Here is a 23,625-nt window from a genome sequence, read left to right on the forward strand (position 1 = left end):
CATCAGTTATTTCCGTGAAATATTGCTGTGATCTATTACAGAGCTTTTATTTCCACTTTAATAAATCTTCCTGATGGGAACATATATGTTTTAGGAGGTCAAATAATAATATTCTGCAAATGACAGTGTGTAAAATATTTTCTGATGAAAAAATATTTAAATCAGAAAAGCTATAATTGTTTAGATAATCAGCTTTGACAATAAAAAAGATCAACATTAATTATGGTCTAGACTTCTGTGCAATAAATGTGACATTTCCATTAATGTTAATGGGAATTTTATGTTTTAATTATCATTGCTTTGAAAACATATTCTTATATAAAGGCCATGTTTCATTTTATTATGATCACTAAGTGTTATTTTTTGCTTTTAATATCATGAATCAATAATATTTAGACCTTGGTAATATAATTCAACCAAGGAAATTAAAAGACTTATTTTCTATCATAAAATTAGAAAAGAAAAAGAAAACACTAGCAAAATAATCAGTGCTTTTACAGACACACATGCACTTATAATTTAGAGAAGGAAAATTAGCTTCGATTTTATTGTTCATATCCATAGGGGAAAAACACAGTTCTTTTTAACTGAAACTCATTATATGTACATAATCTCTTCCTATGTCTAAAAGCAAAAGAGTATCCTTATCTATATCTCTCTCTATATATATATATATACAAGTTTATACACCATATAGTTGAAACTCCTAATTTTGCTAATTTTTCAGATTGAATCAAATAAATCATTATATTGCTTCTGCATCATCTACTTCCAGCCCTTTATTCATAATATTTCCTCTTTTGAATTTCACAGGACACTAGCATTAGGGCTTTTTTTTACATGAAGTTGAAAGTCTTTACTCCAACTGCTGCTGAGATAGTTGATGGAGGTAGGTTTTATTTTAGAAGAAAATAATTTATCAGAAATAACATGCTGTGCTATGAGCTCGATAAGGGCAGGTACATTATTATTATTCCCAGTTTGTCTCTCAGTTTTCTTACATTTATTTTCTCATTTTATTAACACATTCTGAGCTATAATTTCTGTGGAAGCAGGGACTGCGTCTTTTTCATGCATTTTGTATCTCTATCCCATGGGTGCCAGCTTTTATTCATCTTTTCATTCAGCAAATATTTGAGTGTCTACGAACACCACGTATGTAGTTTAAAGCAATAAACAAGATATACATGGTTTCTTCCCCATGATATTCTAGTGGGTGCGTAGTCTGTGGTTTATTTTGAATGAACCAGTATAATGCAATAGCCAGATGAGGATGACAGTATAATGCACATGGCATGGGTGAGGATACTGAAGCAAAGACAAGTTTCAGACTTCACCCAAAGTTACAGAGTAAGATGGTCATGAACCCTTGGAGTCCAGGCATTAGAGACACCCCCTCCCCAGCCCCATCCAGTGCGTTTTTGATAGTTAAATTGATTTTTACCGCCTTAGTACTTTATTTGAGGGCTATTTATGAATTTAAATTGAAGGTTTGTAGGTACTTTATGTAAATTTATGAAGTAATAATCCTGAAAGTTTCAAAAAGATGGCAGTTTTCCTGGACAGCAAAGGCGTGACAGACAAGAGAACATCAGAATAGCATCCTTTGGTTTCTGGTCATTTTATTGCCTTTATGACTTGCAGCAGATCACCAAATTTTTCTTGTATTTATAATGTATGTATTGGATTTAGAGGGTTTCTAAGGCCTTTTCAACTCTGTAGGAGTATATATGCAACTGCATTAAATGATGAAAAAATGTATTTCGTAAGAGAATCATACTTTTAGTGGCATCTGAGAATGAAGGATACTGCATTAGAGGATTTTTGGATAGCGCAAATTCTTCTGATCAATCATTAATAGTGTAATTTATGGAAATCCTGAATATATTTATTGATACTTTGCTTCTCTGTGATTCCTTGGACTCATTATTATGACTATATTATTGAAAACTGCCTGAAATAATCTAAGCTTGTTTGTTTTTCTAGTGCTCTGATAGTTTTTGAATATTTTGACTCACTCCTCAATATTAGGCTGTTGCTTTTCACAAGTGTATTCTCTAGCAACACTTTTATCTTTATCATTTTCTCGTCTTTAGATTTTGTCTTAGAAAAAAGGATAACATTATTTTTTGAATTGTACCTTTGCAAAAAAAAAAAAAAAAGATTAGATAAAATTCTGACATAAAAAGCTATATACCTTCTTTGTGGAAAAAATAGAAGAATATCCATTCCTATCTTTTATACTGTGTAAGTTACTTAATTATGGAAGTATTTTTCTCTACATTGTATGCTATATTTTAGGAGATTGTGTACTTTAGCTTATTAGAATCTCTATTGGAAACTGGTTTATAAAGAACATTTAACAAATGTTTGTTGACTCTATGGATGTATTCATGCATGCTTAGATTGTAGAGCACTGTACATAGCAATTTATTTACATCTTAAAATTTAGAAACAAAAATGGAAAAAAGAAACACTTGGCAAATATAAGATTACAGACTGATGTTACTACTGAACCTTGTATTTATTTCTTTGTCTCTTACAAGGCACTCATTGCCATGAAGATATTCTACAGTTGCTTACTTCATATTCATTGTGTCACTGAATACAAGTGTAATTTTAAATTGTGAGGCATATGATATTGATTCCCTGTTTATGTTTCATAAAATAAACAGGGCTCATAAAATACAAACCTGAATAGAATAATTGTTTTAAACATGATGGGAATAACCTCAGCCCTACAGCTTGTTGAAATACCTACTTCATATATGAGTAAATCAAAAATGGAAAGGATGATATATGTATGTATGTGTGAGTGATTATGAAACACAGTGATGATTTTAAAAAAGTTCAATTTTACGTGTTTTTATGTATGCACTGACTAACTGTTCCTATTGCTATCCATCGTGTGTGTGTTTTTATAAATCCTATATTCTTCACGTTCCATCATATCAAAATTGTTATGAGGAAAATTAAATTCATTTTTATAGGTTGGTAGAAACACTATAGTACCATAATTTAAGAATTTATCATGTTAGTTGTTCATAAAAATAAACAATTTTCTGAGCCTGTTTGCTTCTAAAGGAGCTATTTAACTCAACATGACAATATGGGAGTGAAATAAATTCATTCCTGACCTAATACTATTAAAATATCAAAGCATAATATTTCATAGCCTTTGCCTTCCTTACATTTTGTCTAACTATAGGTTTTATTGACCATAAAACTATGTAACCCTTCTTAAAAGCTAGCCGTATAAACTCTTTGAATAATTTCTTTTATTTTATCATTTAAACTGTCCATGCTGTTTTACCTCTTCTTAGAACGATTTTTAGAATAATAGGGAAAGTGAAGATTATTTCCTTTTATCATCTACTTACTATATATACTATTTTATTTATGTATGACTAAATACAATAATTTTCATTTTTCATCTGCTTGACATTTCTTATCACTATGGGCATCAGTACCCTCAATTATGCATATTTAACTTTCTAAGCACAGTGAAAATATTTAGTTTTTCTATAGTATAAATATATAATAGGTAATCATAATTACATGCATGTAGTCATATATATGCAATTATAAAAGTTTTTGTAACATAACACATTGAGAATACACTACCAGTTTGAAAAAAAAAAAGTGGTTCCTTGTTCATTTAGATTAAATTCATCAACATTTTCAATGAATTCCTTTATCCTGTGGATTAAAATGAGGAAATTCATTGTCATACATTAAAAATCTAACCCATTTTAATTCAAATTTGTACACCGTGGTTTTTAATTTAGAAATGCTCTCATCTTATTTATATTTTCTTTATGTTGTAAGTTTTCTTTTATAATAGGTGGTGGTACCACCAGAGCTCTTCAAGAACAGTGCATGTAAGATCAGCTCAGAATTTTAGATATACAAAAGGAGTAACATTTTAATTAAAACTTTTTTCCCTTCTCTTTTTTCATAAACTTATTCATTTGTTCCTCAGTAGATTAGATGAAGCATTAAAAATCAAATTAAAATTAGTCAGTCTAAGCAATTTTCTTAGTTCTAAATAATAAAGGTTGGTCAAGGGAAAGATCGACTCTTCATTACTGTAAAATTTGGGGATTATCTGTGGATATTATATAGTCAAAGCAATTCTTGAATCCTGTTGGCATAGATTATTACAGTTGTAATATATATGTTAGATTTTCTACATAATAAAATTATAGCACAAATCCCAGGAAAGTGGGAAGTATAATTATCATGTCATTTTCCTCCTAAATGCCTAAAAATAAATTGTCTATAGTGGTGTAAATATAGTACACATATATTATTTATCCAGTCATCATTCATAATCACCATTTAGGAAACAGGGTGTTACTTATATTTATATTGCCACAATACCTAAAACAGATCTTTCACATAGATGATTATAAAAAAATTCTTGCAAAGTGAATAAAATGTAAGCACAGAAGATAATGTATTGTTTGGTATACATTTTAAAAGATTGGGTAAACAAAAATTGGAAAACATTTCAAATTAATCTTTTTTATTTCAGGCATTAATATGCCATCTTCCTCCTTAAAAATAAACATCAGTCTTGGAGCACCTGGGTGGCTCAGTTGGTTAACTGTCTGACTTTGGCCCAGGTCATGATCCTGGAGTCCTGGGATCGGGTCCTGTGTTGGGCTCCCTGCTCGGCTCAGTGGAGAGTCGGCTTCTCCCTCTGCCCCTCCCTCCGCTCATGTTCTCTCTCTCTCTCTGTCTCTCAAATAAATAATAAAATCTTTAAAAATAATAATAAAAAATAAAAATCTTCCAGGCTTTTTTTTATTACATAAATTATTTCAGAGTAATATAGTTGTCTTTAAAGTCATATTGATTTTTTTCTCTTCACTGAAATATTAGCTAATAAATTTACATTTTACATGAACTATTGTTGGACTCTGTTTGCTTTTAGGTTTCAAAGGAACATCTGTCATCAAGAGCTTACTTGCCTTGATCGTTTGACCTAAGCAAAGAGCTTCTGTGTTGGTTGCTAAGCATCAGCCTGAGCATATCTTTTAGTGATGACTGAGAGATAAGTTTGGGATCGATTGACGAATATCTAGTGATATTCTCTCACACTCAACAGACACTGAATAAAGGGCAAATGTCTTCTTAATATTCCTCTTTAATTATTAACATGGTAAACCTTCCTTGAACAGAAAAATAGTGATGAATAATGAATGATAAGAAGGCATGTAGGAAAGTCCCTAGTTACCCTGGAATCTAGAGCTTATTATCAGGTTTTCCATGTTGTTCTTTCAGGTATATATGCAAAGCACTAGCTATGTAGGAACATTAGAAAAATGAAGCCAAAGGAGGCTGTCTCACTCTGATCATTTGGGCATATTAAAAGAACACTTTTGAACTACAAGAGAAATTAAAGTAGAAGAGATTAATTAAAATCAGCAAATGACTCAATTACCCAAAGGGCCTGACTTAATCTCACAGAGTACACAATGCATAGGAATAAATTAATATGTTTGCATCTTTGTGTGTAATATCATGCAAATAAACATGGTCTCTTATCTCCTGAATTGCATGCTCTTTCTCTGATGTGTCCCCACTAAATTGTGTCCCCACTAAATTCATATGTTGAAGTCCTGACCCTTAGTACCTCAGAATATGACTGTATTGGAGATAGGGTCTGTAGAGAGGTAATTAAGGTTAAATGAGGTCATTAAGGTGAGCCTTAATCCAGTATAACTGGTATCATTATAAAAAGGGAAGATTAGGACACAGACAACACAGAGGGAAGAGCATGTAACATCAGCATAAAAAAACAGCTATCTGTAAGCCAAGGAGAAAGGCCAGGCCCTCAGCAGAAACCAGCCCTGTCAATACCTTGATCTTGGACTGCTAGCTTGCAGAACTGTGAGGAAATAAATTTCTGTCTGTGGTACTTGGTAGGGTACTATGTGGGGTAATGGCAGCCCTCGCTGATGAATTATTTTCTTCTTGGAAATATGTTTTCTTATATTATTTTAATTTCTGTTGTGTTTTATTATAAGCTCTTTGGGATTGGTATCAAAAAAACATCAAACCCTTTGTTATGAAATATATACTGACTTGGTAGGTGAAAGTCAAAATACTCTAATATCCATCTCAATCTGGGTTTTCTAGTACCCATTCACCTTTACACAAGACTTGTAAATCATTCCCTTTCTTGTGCCTCAAACTCTGTTGTTTCTAGTCATTTTATTTTGTTTGATAATTTATAGGAAAAACAGATGGTATTTCAACTGTACTAGTTTTATCTCCTTAAGCTACCAAGACTGTTAATCATAGTCTAATGGTTCAATTGGGTGAATAAAACAGACTATAAAGGTAATATAAAATTACTAACTGAACTAAAGGCTCTCTTCTCTAATATGGAAATTACTTGTTTTAGAAAGATAGATTTTATTTGAAGTTCTTAGAATATCTCCTTAAATTATTTAAATATTCGATAATGTTAATATTTCAGAAATAAAGTTGTCTATCTACTAATCATTATATTAATGTGAAAGAAACTTGAAAACCACATAGGGCCACCAAAAATAACTAGATTGACAAAACAGTTGGATGAGAACCATGAAGAAAATATCAACATCATGCAAATATTGATTTATGATGGGCCAAATACATAAAGGAATTGATCAAATAAAAATAATTGTGAGATTTTCATCCCTTAGAACTTCAAAACTGACAGAAGAACTAGTTTAGATCCCCAGTTCTTTGATCAGAGTCATCTTAATGGTGAACATTGTCTTTGTATTAGATTTTTAAAGACTAACAGACTGTAGTTCCCCTCACTGTAGGAAGGAAAATAAATATATCCTCAGCTTTTGAGCAGTATATCCTCAGCTTTTGATCAGTCATTTCCTTTGGCAGATAGTTATCAATTGTGGAAAATGAAGAATTATTTGAGAGCTCTAACTAACAAATAAAGGATGTAGGTCCCTACCCTTCAGTCTCAGAAAACCCCTTACCTGTTTATCAGAGAACAAAAGGAGATGGTATGAGTAATAAATTTACAAAGCAAACAAAGGTATTTTGAGATTTTTTTACTTTCCTTATTCACTCAAATCATCTTTCACTTCTAATATACACATACGTAAACAGTTTGTACATAAGAGTTTTGTGATATTTTGTGTCTGAATTTGGTGAATGGTTTTTTTTTCAAAGTTTAGTAAAATTACTCTTTAGAAAGACAGTTTTTTTGAAGTGATCTTAGAAAAAGAACTATAATTTACTGCCAAAAAAAGTTAATCTGTTAATGTTAGCATTTAACCAAAAAGATTATATATATGTTTTCCTTACTGAAGCTTAAGTTCTTTACCTTCCTATGTAAGAGTATAGCAATAATAAGAACAGTTACAACTAAATAAATCATTTGCATTGTTCTGTTCACTACTTACACTAAAATGTTTACGTATTAAGAGCTGTTCATCTTAGAAATGCTGTTTAAAGTCTGAAAAAAATAAACTGGGAGAGGAAAAAAGCATTAAATACAGCAGTTCTTAGATTGAAATCTATGTCTCCAAATACTCAAATTGATATAACTGCATTTTCTGACACTAGGCAGCTTAGTTGAAGCCTCTCTCTTTGATTGTTCCTCCCATAGCAGACACTTACCCCAAAGAGCACTCTTCAATTGCCCTTTTTAAGTACACCTATAAATCAACATTATGAGAAATGTCTTCAATGTATATAGAAAATCACTGTGTATGAATGGTAAATAGTGATTTGAAGCCTTTCAATTGACCTCAAACCTTTCCTATAAAGGCCTGCAAAGGAAAGTAGTGTCTTTATTCAGTATCTTAAGTGCAAAATTATTGATTTACTTAGATGACTTTTTTAAGGGGCAACAAACTCCTCAGATATATTTTCTTTTCCTATCTACCCTATTTGATGTTTGTTGATAGCTTTGGTTTTTATTAAAATTTAGAGACGTCTTTCCCTTTTCTTTCTCAATAATTGAAATTTTGGAGGTTTACTGTAAACACATTACGCTAAAGTCTGGAAAGTCCTTTGTTAAAAAAAAAAGAATCGATTTTATTGAAATTGAATTCTGCAAACAGAATGCAAGAGCGGTTGACCAGTTTAATGGCATTGTTGGCTTTATTCTTTACCCCAAGATGTTCTGCTGTCTAGAGTTTTAAACTGCCTTATTAGTCAAGAAAAACTGTTGAAAATTAGACTGTTATGATCTGTTATCTGCTTGGTCACATGAGAATAGGGAAGTCACATTTGATCTGTATTCACCCCTATTCAGGGTAATATTTTAAGTAGTCAATAATAGTTAAAAAACAAAAGTCACTATTTTACTGCTTCATGACTGGGTCCACAAAGCAAAGTAACAATTTTGGTAATGTCCTAGAGAGTTAGCCAAACTAATTCAGATCATATTGGATATTAGGACTTAATACTAATGATTTGATTTTTGTCATGGATAAAATTTTTAATGAATATCTTGTATGTTTATTTTGTTTCACGTTGATCCAGAAATTTTAGTAATCAGTTTCTCATTTCTTAGTGAAAATACTGTTTACATTGTTATTAACATTAGAACCAAAAGTACTGATTAGGAGGACGTCTCAAAATTAACACTATTTTGCAGCCTCAGGAGAGGGGCAAGTACACCTTTAATACAGCAGTGAGGCTTAAAGGATTCAATTCTCAACAATATATTGGATATATTACATTAATTTAAATTATGTATAAAAAGTAATGGATTTAGTTGAATACATATACACATAGGAATAAATATTATCAAATGCTAATAATTAAAATTAAGATACAGGCTTAAATAGAGGATTAATCGCAATAAATAAAGCGAATTTGAAAAACAGTATTATCAGATAAGCTGCTACAGTGGTCAACTAAACCTAACTTTTTACTACTATTTCTGGGATACAGTGTATTGAAATGGGCTTCATCAGAGTTTTCCTGCCTGAGGAGCAAAAGAGCTGGAGTGTTTTAACTACCAACTCTATCAGACCGATTGAGAATTCTTAATTGGGATGGAGGGTAGGGCATTAATTTCCAGATATTTCAGTTCTGTGGTCTCAGGCTGAGCGATACCCTTCAGCCAGAGAAAGTTCAGGGAAACTAATGAATGTGTTGTCTGTTCAAAGAATGGAGAATGCACTAAAATGATAAAGTTTAAAGGCAAGGCATTGATAGCACTCGTACATATGTGGAAGGGGTTTGTGTGCCAAGACAAGATCTGTATACCAAAAAATCTCAAAAATAGTACCAGATATGTCCCTTCAAACGATTGTGTACGGAGATGCATAGGAATACATTGTTAAGATCTATTCTCTCAATAGAGTTGCATCATAGACCTGGCACATAACCACACTTACTAAAATAACTTATTATTTTTGTTTTTGATTGAATTGTTGAGTCATCAGTAATAATAACATTATAGCTTACATGTAGGAGACTTTGCATTTTATAGAGCCAGATCTTATATATAATTGTATTTTAATTTGAAAATACAGTAACACGTGAATATGACCTGGATTATTGTCCAGTAGTTATTTAATCTTTCTGTCTATAAGCAGAAATTTATTTAAGTCATAACTGAAACGAGAAAACATACACACAAACTTTAGTACTCATTAACTATACTGACAATTTTACCTTGGACTATCACACTAAATAAAGCTAATTTGATGATACTCAGACTTTCTTTGGCACTTCTGTGTAACAAGTGTGTATTAAAAATTTTGTTGTATAGTAATTCTCAGTGATTTTGCATAGGACATTTGGAGATATTTGACTTAATAAATACTTTTCCAGATACTGTTATCATGAATTTGTTGAAACTAAGTTATGCTTAGATATGGAAAACTTTCTAGTGAAGTATGTGAACTAAAAAATAAGCACAGACTAGTGAGAATGTTTCTTTCACCTTCTTAAGGAATTTCAGAGAAATCGGATACTATAGTCTTCCTTGTTTTCTTTGCAAGTGTTAAAACCTCTTGTAGATATGACTATCACATAAGATAACCTGTTTATCTAGAATTCAAACTTGTTTCTTCATGTTCTTGAAATAAAATCACATAGGGGTCTCCATCTAATGAAGCAGTTTATAAGTTTGAGTTCTATTGTTGTAATTTAACCAGTATCTCACTAGTTCATATCTATTCTCTAAATGTTTGTTCACAGTTAAGATTTCTCCAGCATTCTGTTTTGTCTTTATTCCCCCTGTATACACATTTACATGCTCATAACCCAAGAAAGAAAAAATATGTATGCACCTAAAAAATGACAGAGTAAATTATTTTCTACTCATCTATGATGGAAAGGAGATAAAATACCCCTGTTCCCACTACTTTTTTCATAATTTACTCATCTCTACAGTCTTCCTCGCTTTTCACTTTTCTGAAAATTTCCATATCTATAAAGAATCAGGTTTGTTATAATGGAGGAGAGAGTAAGTGACCTTACAGTGATACTCCCTGTCAACCTTTGAAAGTGATTTTAAATGTCAATATTCTTTTTCTTTTTCTTTTCTTTTTTTTTTTAAAGTAGGCTCCACACCCAGTGCAGAGCCCAACATAGGGTCTGCACTCACAACCCTGAGATAATTAGCTGAGCTGAGATCAAGAGTTAGATGCTTAACTGACTGAGCCACTCTGGTGCCCCAAATGTCAATATTCTTTTTTTTCCCTCCCGAATACCAATATTCTTAATAATAATTGTCTCAGCAACAATTTTGCTATAAGATAGACTCCATGTGATTTTTTAAAAAGATTTATTTATTTATTTATTTATTTAGAGAGCGCATGAGCAGGGGTTGGGGCAGAGGAAGAGGGGGAGAGAGAATATCAAGCAAATTCTGTGCTGAGCACAGAGCCCGATGTGGGGCTTGGTCTCACGACCTTGAGATCATGACCTGAGCTGAAATCAAGAGTAGGACACTTAGCCAACTGAGCCACCGAGGCACCCCTCCATGTGATTGTTTGATTGAGTGGAATGAGCCTTGGGATTGTTCCTACTTAAATTTAAGAGTTGTAGTAGGAGATAACTTTTTTTAGTCAAGTAATAGAATTTAAAAATGCTCATTAAGGGAGAAGCCATACCTCTTACAGATTTTTCTGAAAGAAAATTTATTCTGGGTAGTCTTCATTTTACTATTAAAAAGTACGGGTCCAAGTGAATGTCTGCCTCTTTCTGATAAATATTAGAAAAGTTCTGTGTTCCAGAATGCCTTATTATAGTACAAATTAGGTTTTGTATTTGATGATTAAAGCATGCCATAAATTCCCTATAAAATCAGTTTATACTGAGAGGTATCCAATACAATAATAAGCCTAATTATTTGTTTACATGGATTTCAAGGAGTGGTAGATTTGGTGATACTAGAAAGGTACCAAAGTCTTTCTCGAGTAAATTTGTGTGAGCTCAGTAAATGTAATGAAATTAATAAGGTTTTCTGTGACACTCCAAAACTCCTACCTCTGTCATTCTTCATTGTAGCACATTCTCTCTTTCCAGTAATTTGTTGCTTTAAATCCATTTAATGAAAAACATGAAAAAAGTGTCACTAAACTCATTCATACAGAAAAACATGCATTTAATATTTACATTATGAAATAAAACTGCAGGAACCTATAAGAAACCAAAAATATTTAATTCAAAAGATGGCATACTCTTTGTACTATGTATATTTTATTGTTATTCAGTTGTTAAATGCGTACTGAAGATATGACATTGTTTTTAAGATAGCTGTATTGTTAAGAGTTGTAAGGCAAAGGTTGTATAGACCTTAGTGGGAAGATAGTCTAATCTAAAATGTGAGGTCACTGCTCATATCAGTTACTCAGAGAAGGAATGAGTTCTTAGGTCATCAGAAGAATTGACCATAGGCAGATAGATTGGAGAGAAAGAGGAATCTGTTGCTATCTTTTGACCTTAATTTAAAGGATCTAGGATTTGACTTTAGAGAGAAAAAAGGCCTGAAGACACAGAAGCAAAGGAAAACACTAGCATAAAATGTCAATAGGCTTTGAGAAAAAAAAACATGAACTTAATTCAGATTATCCACTTTTGTTGTTCTCTGGGTGTATCCCCCCTCTATGTTTAAGGTGTCTTTGAATAAACTAGCCTTGGCTTAGATTTACAGTAGCAAATAAATAATAATGTGTGTGTTAAATTATTGCAAAAAAAGTCACCCCTCTCTATCCCAAAGCCAGTATAGCAATGGAAGCAATAATCAACTAGTGGATCCCAAAGGAAAGAAAATTTTAGGCATAGAACTGGTGTTCTATAGCCCAGCAGCTGCTTCTATCCAGAATATTATTTTATTAGTGATAATCTTAAGAGATGTGAGTTTTACCTAAATTAATAAAATAATTTCAAGTCTTATTGTCTTTGGTAGATACACTGTGAGTGGGTTGATTTTCCTGATGCCATTCAAACTCTTAATATACAGGCTTATTTTATTATGATTATTGCTGCCGTCGCTACTACTAATATTACCTATACCACTGCTACTGCTGCTGATTATACTTTGTTAATATTGTAACGCCTCTGGATGCCATGACCTTGTGAATATACAAGATACCATGATTACTAAGGGCTTTCAAAAGATCGATGGCTCTATCAGCAGCAACAGTTTAGCAACAGGTCCAAAAGAGAGCCTGGAGAATCCACCTTCCACAATTTCTGACCCTTCCAAACTAGCCTCCTCCCTAAGGCATGCACTAAGCTCAGAACGGGGCAGAGTAATTGACTTTTTTAGTTAAGCCAAGCTCCTGATAGTTAAACTCCCCCAGGTCTGGGATTGCTGGCAACTGGAAGCATGGAGCCTCTCTTGAAAAGCTAGATAGCTGTTCAGCAACATCTTGTGTCCTGGGTGAGGTTGTAGCTTGTGTCTCTAACAGCACTTGCTGCAGCCCATAGGAATTACACCATGTCATTTAATATGCTGACATTTTTATATGCAGTTTTCAAAAGTCCCTGCCTTGTAAGAAATAATTTCAAGATATCTCAGATAATAATTTAAAGAACTGTTTAACTAATGTGTAGCATGGATTGCCATTTTCCTTCTTGGGATGAACAAATCCTATTTGTCCTGTAACCAAGCAAATTTCCTAATTCCAGATCCCAGTATCTGTATTAATTAGATTTTTTTCTGTTGCAAGCAACAACAATCCAACCTCAGTTAGTTTAAGTGAAAGACAGATTGGGGCTCATGAAATCAATGTTGCTGGGAGCAAGTGGATCCAGGCATGTAGTATTAGTAGTATGATTTCTCTCAGTTTTAAATCTTTGCTTTTTTTTATGCATGCTGGTTTCTTTTTTTCTTTCTTTCTTTTTTTTTTTTTTTTTTTTTGGTTTCATCTTTTCAATAGCTGACTGACTAGCTTTTGTATACATTGGGGATGATGGCCATCAACAGTTCCTTGATTACATCTCCAATTACACCACTTGACATGGAAGTGGCCTCCAGCTGATCAAATCTAGCTTGGATACACATCGATCTGGTCTGGAATAAACCCTAAAGATTAAGGCAGTTGGTATTATGAATGGTCCAATTTAGGTAATATATCCATGATTTTTTTTTCCAAGTAGGAAAAGCAATTTTGATTGGAAGCTCTCAGTAAATATTTCATGTTTGGAAAGAAGTAGTTTCGTATTAAGAGGAGGAGGGATTGTTTTTACCAGAAAGCAGAAGGAAGGATGGGTAAAAAAGCAAATACATTAAGTTTTAAAAAAATGATATAACCACATTAAAATGTAAGGCTGCCATTCAAACAGTTCATATCTGTGGATAATTAGTAATTTATTTCTGTATTTTCAGAGTGAAATGTGGCGGGACTCTCTAGAGACAATGTTGTTTTTTAATAGGTGCTGAATTGCATTTTTTAGGGTCATATGCTTCAATTTGCAAATATTACTAATGTGGACAAAATATGGTTAAAAGTAAAGTGGAACTGGATAAGGATTGACTTGAGATCCTTTTTAACTTTCACATGCATAATCTAATTTTGAATGTTTAGTTTTTGTTTTCTAATTTCAGTTTGGAGTGAGAGATATTGATTGAACAAAACATCTTTTTTTCTTCTATTTTCTCACCAGAATTCAACTTCTAATGCTCATCTAGTGAGTGAGCAGTCCCCTTTCCCCCAAGGAAATTGTCTTTACTGTTACACACCTGATAGGAGTTAAGTTTTCTAATCTAAATTAAACAATGTTATTGTTTTCCACTGTAACTCTCTTGCCTGTCATTTGATATCAGAGGGAAAATGGTTTCCCAGCTAAAGTTCACATTACCTCTTTTTGACCTACACTAGCCAATATCAAAATGCAGTTAGCCTTTCAAACACTTTTATTTTCTTTGTACATGTCTTCCCCTATGATATTTGTGGCAGTGACCAATTGCATACTTACTTTATCTGGATTTAATCTTCAGTCCAGCTGATGATGAACTTTATCAAGCAATATGTTTAAATGAGTGACTGAAACCTTGGACAAACACAGTCCAGTGGGTAGCAATCACTTGGACTAAAAGTTTCAAATTAATAAGTAAATAGGATTCAAAAAAGAAATTTAAAAGTCTCGAAATGGGAGAGATAGGATTATGGCTGCATAGATGTCTGCCCACAAGTAAAAAAATATGCATGTGCATACACACACACACACACATACTTTGGAGGTCAGAATAGTTATGTGAAAAATTAAAAATGCTATTGCCACATCTAAAATGATGGATTCTGGGGTGATGGGTGGCTCAATTGGTGAATGTCTACCTTCAGCTCTTGCCATGGTCCTGTGGTCCTGGGCTAAGCCTAGGGCTTCTGGCTCCCTGCTCAGTGGGGAGTCTGTCTTTCCCACTCCCTAGGCTCCTCCCTCCTGCTGGCTAGCTCGATGTCTTTCTCAAATAAATAAATAAAATCTTTATAAATAAAGAAAATGATGCATTCTTTTTTGGTCATATCCCTTTTTGGTGAATCATAGTTTGTTATATCTTGTATGTTTTTCCTTTAAAGATATGCAGTTTGACATTGTCCATTTTCCTTTTCAGCGACCACTAAAATGCCTCAGAGAAGGGAGGTACAGAGGGGCATGTTTCCAATGTAGGGAATTCATTTTCTTTGTTAGAAACTGTTATGATGCCCTATTAAAAGGGAAAGTTTTGGAAATTATTGAAATATATTCAGTATACATTTTATTGATGTATAACAGAGAGAAAAATGAACAAATAATAGTTGTGCAGTTTAGTTATTCACAAAGTGATCACCTGCATATAGTCTTGACCAAGTTAAGACACAGAATATTACCGTATTCCTGAAGTCCTCTTGTGCCCAATCCCTGTTAATATGTTTATTGTCCTCCCTTAAGGGGAAGAACTATTGATTTCTAGAACATAATTTGCTTTTTTTTGGTAATTCAAACATATGGAATCAAAGTGTGAATTATTTTGAGTCTGGTTTATTTAGTTCACACGTTTTGAGATACATTTATATCATGTGATACAGTAGTAAATTGTTACGTTGCTGCATAACATTTCATTATATCATATATGTGTGTATATATAGTTATATATTCATTCAACTGGTTGTATGTTATTTTTCTAGTTTTTGCTTATTTTATATAATATTGTGAATAATTTTATATATACTTTTTAATATTCATCTACATGCACTTCCCTTTGGTTATGTAAATAGGAGTGGAACTAACAGGTCATACAGTAAATATATATTTAGGTTTTAGTAAACATTGTGAGAAAGATTTCCAAAATGGTTGTGATAATTTAAATATCACATACTACCCCAGTAGTGTATGAGAGTTCTAATTACTTGAAATCCTAAATCATATTTGAAATTGTCACTTTTTAAAAATTTTAGCTAATCTAATTTAAATGTAGTGGTATTGGATTGTGATTTTAACCTGCATTCTATTAATAGCAAATATTGTTGAACATATTTTCAGATTTTCATTTTCCGTTGGCATACCCATTTTGTGAAGTTCTTATTCAAGTCCTGAATATTTCTTAATTGGTTTTTATTCTTTTCCTGATTGATTTATAGGCGTTATTTACATATTCTGAATATACACCTTTTGGTGGGTAGTTGTAAAATGACTGTATAATTCATTGACCAAGTGATGACACATTTGAGAATAAAAAGTGGTTCTATTAATAATTATGTTGGCCGAAATTATAATAGGCCAAAATCAGACCTAATGAAAATAAACCATAATATATGGTGATTTTTATAATATGTGTGGCAAATATTTCCCCCTCAGTGGCTTGCCATTTTTCTCTCAGGTGTTTTTTAAAGAACAGAAACTTTAAAATGTAATATAGTCCAGTAGTACTTTTTGTGTTCTTTAAGTCAAGTCTATTTCAAAACTATTTATTCTTTTGGTCTATTTTTATATCCATCCCACACTGTCTTAATTACTGTAACTCTATAAATAATAGGTTTTGGAATCCAGTAGTAGTCTCTTTAACTTGTTCTTCTTTTTAAAAATGGCTTTGGCTATTCTTGGCCTTTGGTGTGCCCCTATACATATTATTATTATTTTTGAGAGAGAGATAGAGAGTGAGTGTGCATGGTGGGGGGGTGCTTAGCATGTAGCCCAACTCACATCTCAAGACACTGAGCTCATGACCTGAGCCAAAATTGAGTCAGAAGCTTAACTGACTGAGCCACTAAGGTGCCCCATCACCCACCATGCATTTTAAATTTGGCTGGTCAACTTCCATAGTAAACCTGATGGGATGTTATTGATTTGGTTTACATATTTAAAGAGACTTCCTATCATTAAGCATGGTATATCTCCCATTAGAGAAATATCTCTATTTTCTCTCAGTAATATTTTCTAATTTTCTGTGTATAGTTCTTGCACAACTTTAGATTTATTTTTATGTATTTGGTGCCTTTTATATTGTTCTTAGTGATACTTTTAGAACGTTATTTAAAATTTTCCACTGATACAAAATTTCATTTATTAATAAAGACAGTTTTATTTGTCCCTTACCAGGCTTTACATATTTTAATTCTCTTTCCTATCCCGTTAAAATTTACTACAATTTTTTGTAATCTAGTACAAATTTTTTTGCAAGTGGTAATAATAGACATTACGATTTTGCATCCGTGGACATGACTGAGATACTCTACAATTGTACTTTTCATAATAGTGTTTAGTGTTAGTAACAGATTTATGCTACCTTCATAAAATGTTTTGGAAAATATTTATTTTTTTGTTCTTGGGAAACAATTTGGATGATATTGTTACTATTAATACTATTCACCAGTTATCCCCACTCCCTCACTCTGCCTTTGGAATGTTCTTTCTGGGAAGATTTTAATTAGATATTTAATTTCTTTAATAGATTTGGACAAATAAGATGTTCTCTTTCTCCTTATTTCAGTTTTGAAAGTTGTGCTTTCCAACAGTTGTTTCCATTTAATCAAAATTGTTCAATTTGTTGAGATAAAATGTTCATGTATTCACCTGGGAATTTTTTTGTGTCTGGTTATTTTTTATTCAGTTCTAGTCTTTGGATATGAAATACTTGAGAGGTTCTTTGAGCTCTGGTTGAGGCTATCTTCATCAATATAGTAATTATTTTTTGCCCAGCAAGCAGAGTTGTACAAAATAATCTCATCCAGTCAAATATTGAGCATCATTGGTGGCTTTCAGTTTTTGTAAGACCTTGCTTATTTGCTGTTCACCCTTAGTTTCTTCCAGCAGAAATGATGGTCCCATAGGAGAGCATGGGGTTATTACCAGAGCCCAGTTTGTTGGTGGGACTTGAATTTCCTAGCTGTGTGGGACTGTCAAAAGTAATGCTGTCTTCTAAACTGCTTAGGGCACATTAGGAAAGAGTAAATGTCTCAATTGGAAAAATAGTGTCTAAGACTAGGCTCACATCTCTGGATGCCCCTTCCCTTTGGAAACTTGCTCCACAAGTCTTCAATGACTCGGTAGCTCCGATTTATAAAAATAACACCAGAATGACCTTGTCCTTGTGTTTAGCTATTCTGCGTCTGTGTAAATTAGGCTGCCAGTTGGACTGCAGAGAAGTTTGAGGACATCCCCAATACAGATGGTATTTTTATTGTCTTCACTGTGTGCCTCGGAATGACGGTTCTTCCAGATCCAAAAGAAGAAACAGATCAATACTAATAGATTGATTTTTATGTCTCTTACAGAATATGGTTAATGAAATTTTATTAATTAGATATCTTTTAATTTCAGAGTATCTACATTTATATAACTACAACATATTAAATATATTAAAGATTTCTCAGAATCTGAAATACTGAAAATTTTTCAGGGATTTAATCATTATTGTACCATCAAAATTACAAAGAAGAGACCACACGAGTTTTTTGTTTGTATATAAAATGTTGTCTGATAGAACTTGTGAAGAGCTTTAATTAAAAGTGAGATATAATTTCCGGTAAAAAGGTCAATTGTGGATTTAGAAAGAAAGATGTTGTGATCAGCTTTTAAAATTTGATGTATTTTAGAGAGCAGAAATAAGAGCAGTGCTTTTCCCAAATTAAGAAACTTTAATTTTAAAAGTTTTTAAGAATACAAAAGAAGGGACATTTATGGAAATAAGGAATAAATTATAATATTGTAGAAAAAGTTCTATATTTGGCATCACAGCTCATTTACCAGCTGTGTAATGTTGGACGAGCTGTTTAACCTCTTTGAATCTCAATTTACTAATCTTTAAAATAGATCTAATAACACTGATCTCCTGTAATTCTTACTAATATTAGATGTGATCATAGGTAATAGCAGTATGAACAGTTGCTAACACCTGTTAGGGCTTAACAGTTATTTATTGAAAAAACATATTTAATGTGCATAATAATGCTAAACTAGTGCACAGATTATTCATATTATTAATATTGTTTTTTTGAAATAAAATAATAGAAATATTTAGCCACTTGACAGTTCCCATGGTCTATCAGTTTTATATGCAAAATCTATTCTTCCTTTCTTGTCTTCTACTCTCCCTTCTTTTTCTTTTCCTCCTCCCCTTCCTCCTTTTCTTCTCCCCTTCTGTCCATTCTTCCTTCCCTTTTTCTCTCATTTAAACTGTACTTTTTCATTTTATTTTTTCTCATGTTTGGGGAAAAGGCAATGTCAAGTAATCAAAAGACATTATATAAGAAAACATGAATGGGCTAATTTGTAATATTTGAGAATAATATAGAAAATCAAAAGCTTAATATTTGATCTTTTTTTTAATACATTTGTTATAAAGCTTCATTTTTTCTTTAGTTGTTATTGATTAGCTTGGTTATTTTAGTCTCCTTCACTAGTCTTGGGAATTGTCACATAACTTCTGATGTGAGCAAATATGATATGTTAGTTATTTTGGACCCTTTTGATGAACAGATTTATGAGAAAAAATAGTTAAAAATCTGTCTGAGTTCATATTCAGCTCTGTAACTGTGGATAAGTTATTTAACTCTCTAGGTTTTCTCTTCTGTAAAAATGTGAATAATAATACAATCCATCTCATAGGGTTGATTGTAGGCTCTATATTCCTGTCATATATTGTGCTTATTATAGTGCCTAGAGCAAAATATGCACTTCATCAAAATTAGATGTAGTTATTAGAATATTAAGAATATTTTCTAATAAAATTGCCATGGATATAACAATTCACTCTGGAAAGGATTATCAATCAGTGTCCATGAGATAAATAATTAGAATTGAACATATTTGAAAATAGAATAAGAGGTAATTATTTATCTTAGGTTGGGATTCCAGGGAAACAAACTTTGATGCACAAGTCTGCACGTGGGAAGTTTTCTGGGAGGTTGCTCATTGGAGCAACACCAATAGAGGCATATGGAGGAGGGTTGGGAAGAGAAGTGAAAGTGTAATTCACTTTCAGCAAAGGCCTCTTCCAGTCCTACAGGCAACTCTGGAGCTGAGATTGCCCTACAGAGAGATTGGGCCTCTCTTCCCTTACATTGACCACTGACTTTGACTTATACCCAGGGAGAGGTCAAGACCTATGTCAGGGCTGTTCTTTTTGGTGAAAGGCAGTTACCAGATAAAAATCACTCTGAGAACCATCAGCAGCCGCTCATCTCCCTGTTGTGTAAATCAATGCTTTGATCTGAAAGGCAACACATAGCATCCTTAAATTTATGTATGTGAAATATACATAAGTTTTACATAGGAACATTCTAAGTAAGCATTGTTAGTATTTAATATTTGAACTAATCTATTTGTAATGATAAACCTTTAATTTAGCAAATTTTGTGTTGAAGTCTTTTTTTACGATAAGAACAAGAATATAAACTAAAAGTATTTTTGTTAGGTAGGCAGATCTTGTTTTTAATACTATATGCATAAATTTAGTAAGTACCTCAGTTCTTGAAGACAGTAGAAAATTATCCTACTGGCAGCACTGAAAATAAGCCATTCCAAAGGCTCTGACAATCTCAGATTTCAACAAAAACACACATTTCTATAAGTCATTTGACATCTTTGTGAAAGCTTTGCTTATCTATTAGTTTGAAATTCACAGCTACTAAAAATCATGATAAACATTTTCGCAACACAAAAAATAATAAGACTAAATTTAGTCAATAAATTCATCCTTAAACGTTGAGTAAATAAACTCAAAAACTATTAAATTTTATTTTCTTCAGAAAAAATAGTTTGGAAGGAAAGAGATAAGCCAGGTGTACTTATTATTTTACAAAGTATACATTTTATGTGTTTGAAAATAATCTGGGTTTTTAAAATAATTTTCTGGTTTTTACATTGGAAACACAAACATTGTAGAATTTATATTCGAAGTTCGCCTAATTAGATATAAAAAGACAGAGAGTTTAGAAATTTTTTATCTCATGGCCTCCTTTTCTAGAAATGAGCCCTTTATCATTTGGAAACATTTCACCTGTGGTATATCTCAAATTGTTCCCCGAAAGAATCTGAAAAGTATTTTTCAGAACATTTCTAACTGGGGATGAGGTGTCAATTGAAACAAATGGCAAAACAAAACAACAAAAAACACGTCCTGACATAAAAATGGTATAACTATAGCTTGAATAAACAAATGAGGACCCTTGTTATTATACAGGTTCAAAATAGAACACTTCAGAAGAATTAATCGATATAGAAGTGGTTTTGTGAATACTTTGTAATTATTTCCATCTTGTTTTAAAGATTCCGACTCTTTAATATGGATTGGCATTCTTTTCTTTCTGCACGGGATGTATGACCACAGCTAGGAAAAGAAAGAGAGGAAGAGGAAAGAAATGAAGGAGAGGGAAAAATGGGGAGGAGAAAAGATGAAGGAAGGAAGAAAGGAATGGGAAGGTAAAGAGGAAGGAAGGGAAAATTTAACCTTGGTTTTGAAGAAAGAATTGAAAGAGAGAAGCTATCAGTATGTGCCAGATGCTCTGTTGGTCCCTTATGCGGGACTTTTTCACTTAGTCACTAATATAAATTCAAGAATTGTGTATCTTTACCCCCCTGTACAAATGAGGAAACCGAGACTCACAGATATTAAGTAATATGCCTGATGTTGGATGCCTAAGAAGAGTCTAACCTAGGATCTACATATGGTCTGGTCTGTTCAGATCATTTAGATATAATACCTAGCGGCCTTATCTGATGAAATGATGAAAATAGAATATTCTGAGTGTCTTTCAGAAGTGAGATACTCTCTCTGACTTCTAAATTATAGCACTTTGTGTCTATTTTAGAGGAACACTTTCAATTCAAAATTTGGGGATTTTGTCAACCTGTCAAAGTTGATACAAAAATAAAGTTTAAATTTTGTGTGTATATTTTGGTTTAGAAAGTAATTATATATTTTTAAATTGTATAATCATTTTATTGAGTGAATTATCTACATTTCAAGTTGTGGTAGGAAAGCTTAGAAATTTTGTGCTGTTCAACCCTGCATTCTTTTGCTGGCTCCCAGAATCTGTGAGACTGTCTGAAACTCTGCCTATTGTGGTCTCTCAGCTGTGACTATCTGTTTATCTTTCTACCTCTTGGATACACTGGGGTATGGGTAAAAGAGATAAAATATATCAGGTTTAGGTCTCTGAGCTTGCATTCTTTCCTTGATCTTGAATCCCCAAGATCTGGCTGCACAGTACCTCTCTGATGACAAAACTGATTTATTTTAACATGTTTTGTCTAATTTCCTAGACGCCAACCCAATCCTAAAGAGAATTAAGTATGCTTTGGGCTAGCTAGTCTGCCATCATCAGAATCTGATCTATTATTACCAATAAATTGGATTTTAAATAAATTTGAAATAGAACAACAATAATATAGCATGAGAATATATTACTTAGAAAATATATCAAATTAGTGACCAAAAAGAAAAGAAAAAAATGTTTAAGATGTTAACAATAAATGAAAAATTGTATAGCGATACAGGCTTATAATTTAACCTCTAACCTATTTTGTTAATATTAGAACTTAAAAAAATTTGTGTTATATTCATGTATGAACTTCTCCTTTATATGAGATCTATAACTGTCTCTTATACATTGGAGTCATTAATGCACAATGATAACTCTCTCCCTTTATTTGACAGGGTAGTTCCCAATTGAAGAGAAGAGTTAAAACTAAATATCATATTGTCCTTAGATGTATGTTGCTCTTTTAACTGCATTTCAGGAGAGAAAAATAACATGTGTAAACCAAAAAAAAGGCACTACAGTAATGTATATTTTTTGTAGGCAATGTAGTCCTAGTGGAAATTGCTTTAGCCTGAGGAAATACTACGGAATTAAAAAGATAGAAACCTAAGAATCCATGCTTTCTTTTCAGTAGATATTTTCCACTCAGACATGCTTGCCTACTCAAACATGCTTATGAGAAACAGTCATCACTGTTTTTCAGTGGGGTTGGCTGTGAGTGGAGGAAACAGGTGGGGAGAGATTAGGAAAATCTCAGATATGTTTACTAGCTTTCTCTGCAGAAACCCTTAAACAGAATTGTGCAAAAATATTTTAAAGCAGGGAGATATTTACTTTTGAGTACCTAAGAAGGTGATTGCACTCTGAAACTTAGAAACAGATGTGTAAATTTATATATTGTAGTAATTACTCTGTGTTATCACTGTGCTATGTGCTTTAAATGTTATAACCTCATTCAGTCCCCATAAACCATTAGATGTAGGTAGTATATTCATTAACTCCATCTTACAGAACAAAAACAGAGACTTAGAAAAGATCAGTATCTTCTGGATTTACAGTAGTAGTCAAGTTTGGATATAAGCCAAGTTTCAGAATAAGATCTTCCTGGTTTATAAAACCTATGCTGCTCATACCTGTATTATTTTGTTTTTTAAATCACATTATTCTATAACATCCGTTAAAAAATAAGGAAACCAGTAAGTTCATTATCAATTTTATCATTGAACATTACACCAAAAACTAATGATGTACTATATGTTGGCTAATTGAATTAAAATTTAAAAAAAATAAAGTCTTACTTCTGTTACCATAAAGTACAAATGACTTTGATAAAAATGAAAGAATATTTATTGTGTGAAACCAGTATCCTGCAATAAGAAGAGTTCACAGAAGATCATACCTCTGGGCTATTCCATGGGAGGGAGTTTGATTTATTCAAATCCCACTATAA

Source organism: Ursus maritimus, unplaced genomic scaffold (genome assembly GCF_017311325.1).
Source record: "Ursus maritimus isolate PB19 unplaced genomic scaffold, ASM1731132v1 scaffold_9, whole genome shotgun sequence".
In the NCBI taxonomy this organism is placed as follows: domain Eukaryota; kingdom Metazoa; phylum Chordata; class Mammalia; order Carnivora; family Ursidae; genus Ursus; species Ursus maritimus.